Source organism: Erinaceus europaeus, chromosome 2 (genome assembly GCF_950295315.1).
Source record: "Erinaceus europaeus chromosome 2, mEriEur2.1, whole genome shotgun sequence".
NCBI classification, from domain to species: Eukaryota; Metazoa; Chordata; class Mammalia; order Eulipotyphla; family Erinaceidae; genus Erinaceus; species Erinaceus europaeus.
In genome coordinates this window covers 188,843,676-188,856,788 of record NC_080163.1, presented here as the reverse complement: position 1 = coordinate 188,856,788, position 13,113 = coordinate 188,843,676, and the positions used below count along the sequence as shown (strand labels likewise).

The window sequence follows — 13,113 nt, the reverse complement described above, 5'->3', positions numbered from 1 at the left end:
CATCCCATGTCACCTCCTCAAGCTTAGGCCCCGACCTGCCCCCACCAGGTGACAGAGGAAAAAGCAGTTTCAAGATACTCCAGATCTTGAATAAAAAAGTAACCTACTGAGTGGGGACTTATTGGGGCTTGGGAGTTAGTCCCCAGGGCTTGATGAAGGTCTGTCCCTTCCTGAGACCTCTTCCTTCCTTCCTCAGGGATCAGCAGTTGACAGACTGACAGACACTGCAGCCTCTGCTCATCTCAGGTTCCCAGGGCAGGAGGGAGAAGGGCGGCAGGCAGCCGCCAGTTGGGCCCCTACCTGGAGCCACAGGCCTGGCCTGTGGCCCTGCCCTGCGCCTTCCCGGCTTGAGGTTATTTGCGGACAGCAGGTCAGGAGCTAGGTGGCCCCCTGAGAAATGGCAGCTGGCTCTGGGGACACCGTGGGCATCAGCTTTCTCTCGTGCCCCAAGGGACCCGGGAGGCCGGACACACTACTGCCTGGCATGTGACGATGGCAGGCTGCCTGGGCCGGGCAGAGGAAAGGAGGTGAGTGGGAGGAAGCAGGAGGAGAGACAAGCTGGACAGTGAAGGGGAAGTAAACAGCAGGGTGAGAAAACTTGTTCTGGACTCCAGGATACAGAGGCAGCAGGGGCGCCCACCCCTGCTACTAGCAGAAGTGACTAGTACCCCAAAGGGCTTACACCCACAGACTGAACCCCTAGAACTCCTCTATCCCAAGCTGTCCTCTCCCACAGGGGCCCTCCCTGCCTCATCCCTGGACTCCTCCCGCACAGCCACTAGAGTTGAGCCCCTACCCACACAGACCCCACCCCATGAACTAAATTTCCTAGCAACCCTCAAGGATCCAAGCTCAGCTGACCTTTGTTCCAGTGCCTCTTGCTCCTGCTCTGTCCAGAGCCCACTGCCCACCCAGCGCCTTCCTGGATGTCACCTTGACCTCCCTGGGTACCCAGACTCCACTCTCAACCCCTGCACTATATTCCATCTACACTTGATCCCCCAAAAAACATATTATGCCTTTTCAGTGGGCTCAGAACAGTCCCGTCCATAGCAGAGGCCCCCAAAATGTCTTCAATAAAGGCTGTTAGTCACGGTGATTACACCTGGCACTGCCCCTTCTCCAGCCAACTCTACCCTCCCACCTCCCACCCTGGGCTGCTGGCATTTGGACCCTTTCCTCTGGCCTGCACTCTGACCCCCCAGTCTTCTGTGAGTATTTCCTGAGGTCTTGACTGAACCACTGCCTCCTCCAAGAAGTCTTCCTGGCCTCAGCAGTGTTCCTTGTGCAGCTCTGCAGCGACCCTCGTCACACCTAAGCGGCCTTCCGCTCCCCACAGATCCCCAGCCCAGCCCAGCCCAGCCCAGCCCAGCCCAGCCCAGCCCAGCCCAGACATGGAAGCATTTGGGGCTCTTCAGTGAGCGCATCTGAACACCAGCAGGCTGTACTGAGGGACAGAGGAAGCATCCCAGAGGCAGACCTGGAGCCCAGAGGAAAAGGCAGACAGCCCCGTGGGAATGTGGTGCTGGTGTGCAGAGGTGCTGGGGAGAAAGGCAGGGGGAAAGGGTGGTGGGAAGGGAGTGTAGCTTGCTGGGTGTGGGGATACTGAGGAAGGAGCAAGGAAAAGAATCCCAGGCAGGGGAACATCAAGCACAGAGCCACTGAGGCAGGAAGGAGCTTGGTGCAGGGCCAGGCTGGGGAGGGCTGAGGTGGATGGAGGGAAGGCCTCCCTGGCCGGGGGCTACACCACCACACTCGCCAGGACCTGCCCAGTTGGGAACAGCTCCAGAGGGCTAGGCTGGGGAATTCAGCCACTGAGTCCAAAGCACTGGGCTATCAGCACTAAAGCAACCAATAGATGCTGGGGGCGCGGCCTGTTGCCTGGCCCCCATGAACACCCAAACCTGTGACCACCTGACCAGAAAGGGGGCAGTGAGGGCAGCGAGTATAGCTGGGTCAAGTCATGGCCGGGTGGGCGGTCTGAGCAGGATGCCAGAACCTTGGCATCTCCACTCCGCCAGCAAGGTGGGGGCAGGCTGGGGACAGCAGAGGCTCAGAGAGGGGATGCCAGTTACCTTAGGTCTCCCAGCTGAGGAATGGTGGAGGCCCTGCCAGAGCCACTTTTGACATACTTATTTCAGCAACTAAGAAGCCAGCGGCAGCATGGGCAAGGATTGGGGGGAGGGGGGGAGAACTGGAAGCTCCCCGAGTCCCTCTTGGGGCCTGCCCGCCCTGAGGGTGGCGCCTCCGCTGAGGTGTCTGTGACGCAGTTTTGTGGTGATGAAACACCCTGGCACCACAGCCAGGAGGATGGCCTGCTCACTGGGCAGCCGATGGAGACAGGGGACAGGGACTTGCCTCAGGAAGCTGGGTGTCAGCATACAGGACCTGCTTCACACCCGATCACCAGCAGCACCCTGGGCCCTAGCAGGGGCCTGCAGCTGTAAGCTACAGGAGAGCCACCTGGGAGGCTGAGGTGAAAAAGCTCCTCAGGGCCAGGTGGTGGTGCACCTGGTTGAGTGCAGGCATGGCCAAGCACAAGGACCCAGGTTCAAGCTCTTAGGGGGAAGCTTGACAAGCAGTGAAGCAGAGCTACAGGTGTCTCTCTCTACCTCCCCCTCCCCTATTTCTCAGTCCTTATCCAATAAAAAAAAGGGGGGTGAAAAGGGCCACCAGAAATGGTGAATTCATTGTGCTGGCACTGAGCCCCTGCAATAACCCTGGTGACAAAAATAATAATAATCCTCACGAAAATGCCTAACCCAAGAAAACGTACCAGGTTCAAGGCCCCACAATACCATCAGCCAGAGCTGATCAGTGCTCTGGTTTAAAAAAAGAAAGAAAACACACAATTACATTAGTTTCAGGGAAATGCACATTAAAACCGCCCACCAGGATGGCTTAATCTTTTTTAAATTGCCAATGCCAAGTGTTGACAAGGCCATGAAAGAATGGCTACTGGTGGGAGTGTAAAATGCTCCAGCCGCTTGTGGAAAATTCACAGAGCCAGCGATTTTCCAATGCGCCAACCAAAATGAGCCTATTTGTTTGCCACAAGATGCGTACTAGAATGTTACAGCAGCACTATTCACAGTAACCCGCAAACTGTAAACAGACCAGGTGTCCACCCACAAGAGGGATGGATCAACAAGCTGTGGTCAATTCACACGGCAGAGCCCTGGCGCCCTTCTCAGCAATAAAAAGGCCCTGACTGCTGGGACTCGCAACAGGGAGAAGGGTCAGCCTCTGCGGCTCTTGGCTGCAGCAGCCCTGGGGCAGCAGTGTGGCAAGTCCCAGTCCCTTCCTACCTCTCCAAACAGTTCATGCCTGGAAATCTTTCTAGCTTATACAGATGGCTGAGAGAAACTGAGGGAACAACTATCCCAAAGTCAGAAGAGGGGTGACATTTGGGAAGACAGGAGGCAAGGGTTTCCGGGAGCTGGCAACGTTCTCTTGTGATTATAAGGGCTGTGTGTTACAGTGAGTGGTTTTGCTACACCATGCTGGACAAGATGGGGTTCACTTATTTCTCTGCACTCTATAACAAATTTAGTACCTACAGGGAAGCTGAAATCCGACTTCTGAGTTTCTAGGTCCCTATCTCACACTCCTAAATTGGCCTGCTTCAAGTCATCCGGCAAGGTGGTCAGGTCCCCAGTGACTAAGGAGAACACAGGGTTTGAGGATCTAAAGGGTTTGAGGAAGCCTGGGCTCTGCTGCTTCCTGGCCAAGTGGCTCCAGGCTAGTGACACCCTGTGGGCTTGCACCTGCACAGCCTGCAGCCTGGATACCACACTCCGGGACTGGCTCTGAACAGGGAGGGGAAAGGTGGTCAACCCAAGGGGCTTATCGCTTACATTTCAAAATAGCTGCCGAGGGTGTGGGTCTCATGGACTCACTATCATTCTGCACCAGCACTCCGAAACCATTTAAAATTCCTAAGACCTTGTGGCTGGGATTGCAACTGAGTGGGAGAATGTACGCTTTGCATGTGAGGTCCTGGGTTCAAGTTCCACGTTTGTGTCACACACACCCACACACCCCTAAAAGACATTTTTTACTTCCATCTGTCTTGCCTATTTCACAAGATCTCAAGCTTCCTCAGCAGCTTTGCCTCAGGGGGTTCAGATCAGTCAGTCCCACAGAGGGAATTCGCAGGTGGCACTGAGAGGGGTGCCCAGCCACTGCCTCATCCTTGCTGGCACCTGGGAAGTTTTTTCTCAAATCTACTTCCTCACCTGTGAAACCGCTATCACCGTGGCTCCTGTCGCTGGGGGCCGGGGGCAAGGCATAGATGTGCTCTGGCACCTTTGTCGACCCTTCCAGAGTCTGGGGCCTTGCGACCACCTGAGTCAGAGCCCATGGCTCCTCTACTCAAACCTGTTGTGTCCCCAAGGTCCTTAAAAACCCCAGGTTCCTATGAGGTCTGCACAAATATCCCTATGCCCAAGGCCTCACCCCACTTCCAAATGTTTTGTCTCAGTGGTCCCTGCCTTCTCTTACTACCTGTCACTCCTACACCTCAGGGACCGTGCACGATGCTCAAGTTAAAATGCCTATATCTAAGGGTCCTGTGCCCCTTTCTTCAGCCACTGCACATGTGTCACTTCCTAAGCCCCTAGACAAAGCGCATTCACCCACCTGACCCCGTAAGACATGATCCCCCTGACGTTAATGGGCACGTTTCCTTGTCCACCCGTTCCCGGCCACCTGTCCCCACTGGAATGTCGGCGTGGTCGGGGCAAGGGCTCTTGTCTGTCTCGAGCACTGCTGGGTCTTTGGCACAGTGCGGGTACATGGTGGACACTTAATGATATTTATGGAATGAATGTGCATGGAGTGAAGCTTATGCCCAGAACAGGCTCAAAATAAATTAAATTCCTTTCCTTGCCACTTATCAAGTCCTTTTTCTCTCACTCCCCCCCTCTCTGGCTTCCACCCTAGACAGCACACATGGGATCTGGGAGGTAGGAGCGGCAGCGGGGATACTGTATCGTGTGGAATTGCAGAGAGCGGCCTGAGACCCCCATCCCCCCCAGTCTGGCCCCTGCAGCCCACCTACAGCTCCAGAAGGTGGACGGACTTGGTCAGGGGAGAAATCCAAAGACAACGGGAACCTGCCAGCCACAGGTAGCTTGTGCCTGTAGGGACGAGATGGGCAGTAGGAGACAATTCCCTCGCTGGCTGTTTGCAGCCTTACAACCTGGGCCTGTATTGTGATCTGGCACTTTAGCAAAACCAGTAAAATGGAAGATGCTTGGAGTCCTTGGAGGAGTTTCTCTGCAGAAATTGCATCTACCTATGCACAAGGTATTTTTTTTTAATTTTTATATTTATCTATTTCCCCTTTTGTTGCCCTTTTTTATTGTTGTTGTAGTTATTGTTGTTGTTATTGATGTCATCGTTGTTAGGACAGAGAGAAATGGAGAGAGGAGAGGAAGACAGAGAGGTGGAGAGAAAGAGAGACACTTGAAGACTTACTTCACTGCCTGTAAAGCGACCCCCTTCAGGTGGGGAGCCGGGGACTCCAACCGGGATCCTTAAGCCGGTCAGTCCCCTTGCGCTTTGCGCCACATGTGCTCAACCCACTGTGCTACTGTCTGACCCCCCCACCGCACAAAGTTTTTATTTATTTTATATTTATTTATTCCCTTCTGTTGCCCTTGTTTTATTGTTGTTGACGCTGTTGGATAGGACAAAGAGAAATCAAGAGAGGAGGGGAAGACAGGGGAAGAGAAAGATAGACACCTGCAGACCTGCTTCACCACTTGTGAAGCAACTCCCCTGTAGGTGGGGAGTCGGGCTCGAACAGGGATTCTTACTCTGGTCCTTGCACTTTGCACCAAGTGCTGCGCTTAACCGGCTGCTACCAACCCGACTCCTCCTCACAAAGTTTTTTTTTTTAATAAGTATTTTATTATTGGATAGAAACAGAGAAACTGAAAGGGGAGGAGATAGAGAAGGAGACAGACCGAGAGACACCTGCAGCCCTGCTTCATCACTTGTGAAATTTTCCCTCTGCAGGTGGGGACCAGGGGCTTGAACCTGGGTCCTTGTGCACTGTAATGTGGGCGCTTAACTAGGTGTGCCACCGCCTGGTCCGCACAAAGTTTTTAAGGCGGGGTTGCATGAGCACGTGCGCATGTGTGTTGGGGGTGGTGGTCCTGAGCTGCATCTCTGTTTTCTACTTGCTGAAGCCAACAGCACACTCGATGCGGTCGTCAAAAATAACTTCAGACATTACTGAACGTCCCGGGTAATGCCACCCCCTTATTGAAAACTGCTGTTGTGAGGATGTGACTGCTGACGAGTGGAGACCTGGAAATGGCCCAAACGTCCCCTGCTGGGTCCTGGCTCTACGAAAACACTTACTGTGACTACAGTCCTGAGAAGAGCGAGTGCCCACGCAGCACTCATCAGGAGCTCCCGGCTGCTCTGCGTGGCAGTCACCCCCCTCGGCACCCCATGAGACAGACACAGCTTACTGTCTCCACTGCAAGGAAGAAAAGGAGGCACCAAGTGAAGGGGCCTACCTAACCTGGTCACCTGATGGGGAAGTGTGGAGCAAGAGCCAGAGGGAGCCCACAGCTCGGCTACTCTGCCATCCTGCCTGGCAGCGGACCTAGCTTCAGGCCCCTGCTCCCCAAGTTTCCCGCGGCCATGGCAACGAGAGCAGTGCCTCTGTCATAGCCTCACAAGTGGGGAGGTTTCAACATAACATCTGGCCAGTGGCGAGGGTTCAGTTGTGCACTTGACAGAACAGGGCCCAGAAAACCAATCCACGATGCTGACCCAGCATTCAGGCTGCGCGCCACACCTGGATCTCTCCTTGAAATGAATGAGCTGTCACATCACCTCCCTTCTGATACACTTATATTCCCGTGTGCTGCTGCTCCAGAGACTCACATGCACCACACAAGCCACAGAGAACAGCCATTTATGGGTCTATCTGATCTACAATGGTGCTTGCAAGGAACAGTGTCTTAGAATAGAGGGTAGGAGGAGACATAGTTAATTTTTTTTTCAGGGGGTGGGGGTATTACCACCAAAGTTACTGCTGGGACTTGGTACCACCACTATGAATCCTCTGCTCCCAGCAGCCACTTCTTTTCTTTCTTTCTTTTTTTTTTCCTTCCTAATTTTTATTAGGTAGTATAGAGAGAAATTGAAATTGGATGGGGAAATAAGAGTGGAAGAAAGACAGATACCCACAGACCTGCTTCATCACTCATGAAGTGGACCCCCCACCCCCCGCAGATGAGGAACAGGGGCTTGAACCCTAGTCTTTGCACTTGTGCTTAGCCGGGTGAGCCACCACCTGGCCCCCAAGACATACAGTTTTTTTAAAGATTTTACTTATGTATTTATTTACTGTCACTAGGGTTACCACAGGGGCTTGGTGCTTAAACAGCAAATCCGCTGCTCTGGCTGGCCATTTTTTCCTTTTTTCTTTTATTTAATAGGACAGGCAGAAATTGAGAGGGGAGGAGATAGAAAAGGAGAGAAAGACATCTGCAGCCCTTGTGAAGCTTCCCCCCTGCAAGTGAAGACCAAGGGGCTTGGACCCGAGTCCTTGAGCATGATACCATGTGTACTCTCAAACAGGTGCACCACCGCCCAGGCCCATTTTTTTTAGGTTTAGGAGAGACAGAGAGAAAGAGTCCAGAGCACTGCCTATCACTGGCATAAGGTGATGCCAGAAATTGCACCTGGGCCCCCAAGCATGCAAGTCAGGTATTCTAAAGCTGAGTTCTCTCCCCAGCCCAGGGGACCTATGTTCAAACAGCAGGCGCATGAAAGGATTGATCATGCCAGAGGCAGGAGAATGGGTGCAGAAGTCAAGGTGGCCTCAGGGACAGAAGTCCGCACAGCAACTGCTCAACACCCCTCAGGTATGGTGACGCACTGCGAGGACCTCCCCCAAGCATGCTATATACTGAAATTTCTGTAAGGTGGATTTTTACCTATTCCGCCTCCTTGGTAGCAAAGCAGCAGTAAAAATACTTTCGTCTCTTATACCCCACACTCCCCAACTGTCCCATCTGTCTGCTTGGAGCAGGTAGGACTGGAGGCAGGCTGAGGACGTAGGCAGTTTGTGAAAGAAACTGGGACAAGAATAAGCACCGGAACAGATTTTCATCTCTTTTCTGCCACCCCCTCTCCATCTTCTTCCCTCACCCTACCTCCAGGGCCTCACATCACCCCCAGAAATCATGTCAGACACTTGAGTCTGGCCACAGGCTTCCAACATGCTGTCTCCAAACACAGCTATCACCCTGCCCCTCCTCTGCTCAGGGGCCCAGTCCAAAACACGTTCTAGGCGTGGCCCCTGCCCCTTCTCTGGGCTTGGCATTCTGCACACACACCCCTCTCCCCCCGCCTTTCTCAGTCCCATGAAGATTCCTTGCCCCTTCACACGTGGCCTCCCCCACACATTGGCTCATTGCTCACCCATTTGCACCTGATAAACCATCACCTACCCTGACTGTGCCCTGTGTGTGTCTGGTTTTATGAAGAATGTGGTTGGAACCCGGGGCAGGGGGCTCCGGGTGGTGGGCATAGGTCAAGGAGAGATCTGTGTAATACAGGTAGCAAGGGGGGAGAGATATGGCTACAGCAGAAAGGGGTCATGTGGGTTTCCTGCCTTGGCTCCTTTCCAGGAGCCTCCCCCCGGCCCCCCAGGAAGAGGGTACTATTTCCTAAATAAACTTATATCTTAATTTTGTTTTCTTCACTTAATTCTTTTGCTGATAAGTTTTTTCTCTTTCTTTCTTTCTTTCTTTCTTTTTTTATTTTTAGATAAAATCAGAGAGGGACAGACCACACCACACTACACCACACTACACCACACTACACCACACTACACCACACTACACCACACCACACCACACCACACCACACCACACCACACCACACCACACCACACCACACCACACCACACCACTGAAGCTTCCTTTAATGCAAGGAAGGCCAGGCCTGAACTTGGATCATACACACAGCAAAGCAGGGCACCAAGTATACAAGTGAGCTATCTCATTGTTCCCTAATACATTTTCTTTATACACACACGATGGAGCAGGAAGAGAAGACACAGACAGTCAGGGTCTGGCTAAGCAGGAGGCCACCATAGGCTGTGGTTTTTACCTAGGAAAGATTTAGGGAACCGTCACTGTGGGCGGTGGGCAGTATATGAAACGCCCTGACCCCACTGAAGGTGGGGGGAAGGAGCCTTCTCTTGCAGCTGCCCTAAAAAGAGGCCACCTGTGTGTTAGTCTGATACTCCCAACCACTGGCTCACTGGGGACCATTATCACCCACACTTTTTTATGTATATATATTTTTTCTTTTGTCTACTGGATAAACAGCCAGAAATCAAGAGGAAAGAGGGATAGAGAGAGGGAGAAAAACAGAGAGACACCCATAACAATGCTTCACCACCTGCAAAGCTTTCCCCTTGCAGGTGGGGACCAGGGGCTGAAACCCAGTTCCTTGCGCACAACCAGGTGCACCACCACCCGGCCCCAAAACCCACACTTTACAGATGAAGAAACCAAGGACAGGAAGGATTCATACAGACCCAGAGTTGGGCAGCAGGACCCAGCCAAAGAGACAGACCAGTGCTATTTGAGCCCTGAATGTCTGCCCCTTCCCTCTGTCCACGCTCCAGAGAGCTCACTTCTAGAGGCTTCGCAGGCTGACAAGCCCTCCCTTACCACGCCTGCAGACTTCTATGTATACCTACTGGCCGACACATCACCAAACACACACCCATACAGGACCCTGCAGTCTGGCAGAGTGGACCTCCCTACCCCAACCCACCCCTGCAATATTCTGTATCATCATCATTACTATTGTTATCTGCCTGACAGTCAGGGCCCTGTTCCCCCTCACTCCCAGGGCCAGGGCACCTTCGAGGAAACAGGCAGAGTACTCTCCTAACCAAGGAAAATACTCAGAGTCTATTTTAAAATTTATTGTATTACTTTTTTTTTTTGCCTCCCGGGCTATGGGCTATTCTTGGAGCTCGGTGCATTATGAATCCACTGTTCCCAGAGGCCATCTTTTTTCATTGCTGGTGTTGTTGCTATTATTATTTTTGCTGTTGTTGGATAGTACAAAGAGAAACTGAGAGAGGAGATGAAGGCAGAGAAGGGTAGAGAAAGACAGACACCTGCAGACCTGCTTCACAGCTTACGAACTGACCCTCACCCCTGCAGGTGCGGAGCTGGGGCTCGAAATGGGATCCTTGTACCGGTCCTTGTGCTATGCACTATGTGGGCTTAGCCCAGTGTGCTACTACCCAACCTCCAGTTTTCTTTCTTCTTCTTCTTTTTTTTTACTGGATAGAACAGAGAAAAATATAGAGAGAAGGCAGAGTTAAAAAGGGAGACAGGGGGGTTGGGCTGTAGCACAGTGGGTTAAGTGCAGGTGGTGCAAAGTGCAAGGACTGGCGTAAGTAATGATCCAGGTTGGAGCCCCCGGCTCCCCACCTGCTGGGGAGTTGCTTCACAAGATGTGAAGCAGGTCTGCAGGTGTCTATCTTTCTCTCCCCTTCTCTCTCCATTTCTCTCTGTTCTATCCAACAACGACGACGACATCAATAATAACTACAGTGATAACTTCAACAATAAAACAGTCAGAGCAACAGAAGGGAATAAATAAATTAAAAAAAAAAAAAAAAGGATGGGAGAGAGACACCGATAGCCATGTTTCACTACTCGAGAAGCTTTCCCCTACAGGGGGCTTGAACCTGGTCCTTGAGCTCTGTAATACATACGCTCAACCAGGTACACCACCGCCCAGCCCCAACTCTTTTAAAACATGCCAGGGATGGAGTAACAGGACTCCACACAGCAACCCTGTGAGACAGGTGCTGGCACTATGCCTCCTCTTCCTTGAGAAAAGCAAGTCCCAGAGAGACTAAGTAACACACTCAGGATCCACGGCAGGTAAGTTCAGGAGATGGCGGCAGAGCCAACACAACTTTCTCAGCAGCGGTGGCCACGTGGCTGCTATGGCTGGTACAACTGAAGGGCTGAGCTGTAACTTTTGCTTTAGTTTACAAGAATGTAAATAGTCTCTCTTGTGAGAGAGGCTCCTCTTGGGAGTCCCTGCTAGCAGAAATACAGGGAGTCTGTAGGCGGGAAGAGGAGTGGGGTGATCATCACCACTGCTCAACAGCCCGGGGTGGGCCAAGTGCGACCCCCCCCCCCAGCACTGCTCCTGCTTCCTGGCCCACAGACCCCAAACCCACACCTTAGTCCTGCTCACTCAGCTCTTGACCACCACCTCCTTCCTAGCTGCACAGCTGGTACCAAACCCTCAGTGTCCTCACCTGTGAAACAGGACCAGAACACTAACCTGATCAAACGTGCTTATCTACACCAAAAGTTGTTTTGGGGGGTAAGGGGTGGGGAAGTCAACCCACACTCATCAGAGGGACCTATGAGACAAGCTCCATGCAGAGCATGATGAGGCCAGAGCTCTAGAAGACAGGCAGCAACTTTACAAAGGCCAAAGCCAAGGGTTAGTCTGAGCCACAAGGAAGCTATGGGAGTGGTAATGACATTAACAGTGGCTAATGGGAGTCACCCAGATGATGTGTGACAAGCCTATATTCACTTTTTGAAAATATCTTCTTTTTTTAAAGACTTCTTAAAAATTTTTAATATTTATTTTCCCTTTTGTTGCCCTTGTTTTTTTTATTGTTGTTGTTGATGTTGTCGTTGTTGGATAGGACAGAGAGAAATGGAGAAAGGAGGGGAAGACAGAGAGGGGGAGAGAAAGATAGACACCTGCAGAACTGCTTCACCACCTGCGAAGCGACTCCCCTGCAGGTGGGGAGCCAGGGGCTCAAGCTGGGATCCTTAAGTAGGTCCTTGCACTTTGCACTACATGCACGTAACTCACTGCGCTACCACCCGACTCCCTGAAAATACCTTCTAGACAAAAACACACAGCTTTAAAAAAAAATAGACCACTCACAGACACGACCCCAAAACACATGCTCAGCACCTCCCCTGCGTGCCCCCCCCCCCCATGCAGGTTGGTGCACATCTGCCTGAGAACCAGGGTCCGTGGAGTCCCTGTCACCAGAGCACACGTGGCCTTGTCCTTCTCTCCTCTCCCACACGGTGGCTCTCCCACACGGTGGCCCTCCCACTCTCCTAGCTCCAGTGACACTGGCCTGCCCTCACCACCCTACCCCATCCAGGTGCCCACACACACACACCTCAGGGCCTTAACTTGTGCTGGTGCACCCTGTCAGACTCTCACTGCACATCTGAATGCTCTGGCCTCTGGAGGCTCCCCCAAACTCTAGCTAGATCTCTGTCCCCTTCCTGGGACAAATAGGGGCGAGGCCTTCTCTGCCTCCCCCACTAGGCTGAATGCCACTCCCTGGCATCCCGGAAGGCACATGGCACAGAGTAGGCACTCAACGGCACACATGGCAAAGGAAAGAAAGACACAAATGACCACAAACACGTAGGGCTGGGGTATGCCTCCAACCCTCATCCCTTCTCCGGGGAAGGAGAAGGCTAGTCAAGGCATTAGGGGGGAGTCAGCTGCACTCCACTGCCTAAACGGGCATCAGCTAGGGCTAAGTCAGCCATTTTCAGAACAACTGAGGCATAGTTTATGGCAGAACTCTGTCTAGAGTTCTAAAGAGAATGAAAGGAAAACCAACCAATCAATCAATCTATCTATCACTCACTGGAGCAGTAACAGCCCCAGAAATAATGACCACAGAATTTGTCAGGGGCAGTGAGAGTGGGTCTGGAAAAAGCTGGCTCAGCCTGAGAGCCGGGTTTGAAGTTCCTACCTGTCACCTACCAATACTTTGAGCCTGGGCAAAACCAGTCACTTGGGCCTGCCTTTCTCACTTGTGCCAGGAGGTGTGGGGGCTGTGGTGAGGAGCACTGACAACAGGCACTAAAGCCCTGGTGCTGGGCCTGGCAGAGCTGCCCACAGCCCCAGCACAGGGACTCTGCTCCACCTTCTGAGCCTCAGTCTCCCACCTACAAAACATTGAACGGCTTCTTCCCTCCCGCTATGGGGGCTGCTGTGCCACAAGCTTCCACCCAGAGTTCCCGGGGCCCTGTCTGGCCAGCC

The 13,113-nt window shown here is 52.6% G+C and overlaps 1 protein-coding gene and 1 long non-coding RNA gene across 5 annotated transcripts in view; one reads left to right on the top strand and one right to left on the bottom strand.

Moving 5' to 3' along the window:
- Positions 1–13,113, top strand: part of LOC132536823 (uncharacterized) — a 298,410-nt gene that overhangs the window by 270,424 nt on the left and 14,873 nt on the right. The gene's annotated exons all lie outside the window — the stretch shown is intronic.
- The window catches only part of AKT2 (AKT serine/threonine kinase 2), a 54,801-nt gene that overhangs the window by 33,384 nt on the left and 8,304 nt on the right, over positions 1–13,113 (bottom strand). The window contains exon 1 of one of the 4 annotated variants that reach the window (XM_060185958.1): positions 2,076–2,100. The exons of 2 other annotated variants lie outside the window; for them this stretch is intronic. The gene's annotated coding sequence lies outside the window, so the exon portion shown is untranslated. Of the gene's footprint in view, positions 1–107; positions 256–2,075; positions 2,101–13,113 lie in introns of those variants that run through there. One more of the 4 variants, XM_060185959.1, reaches the window with a different exon arrangement.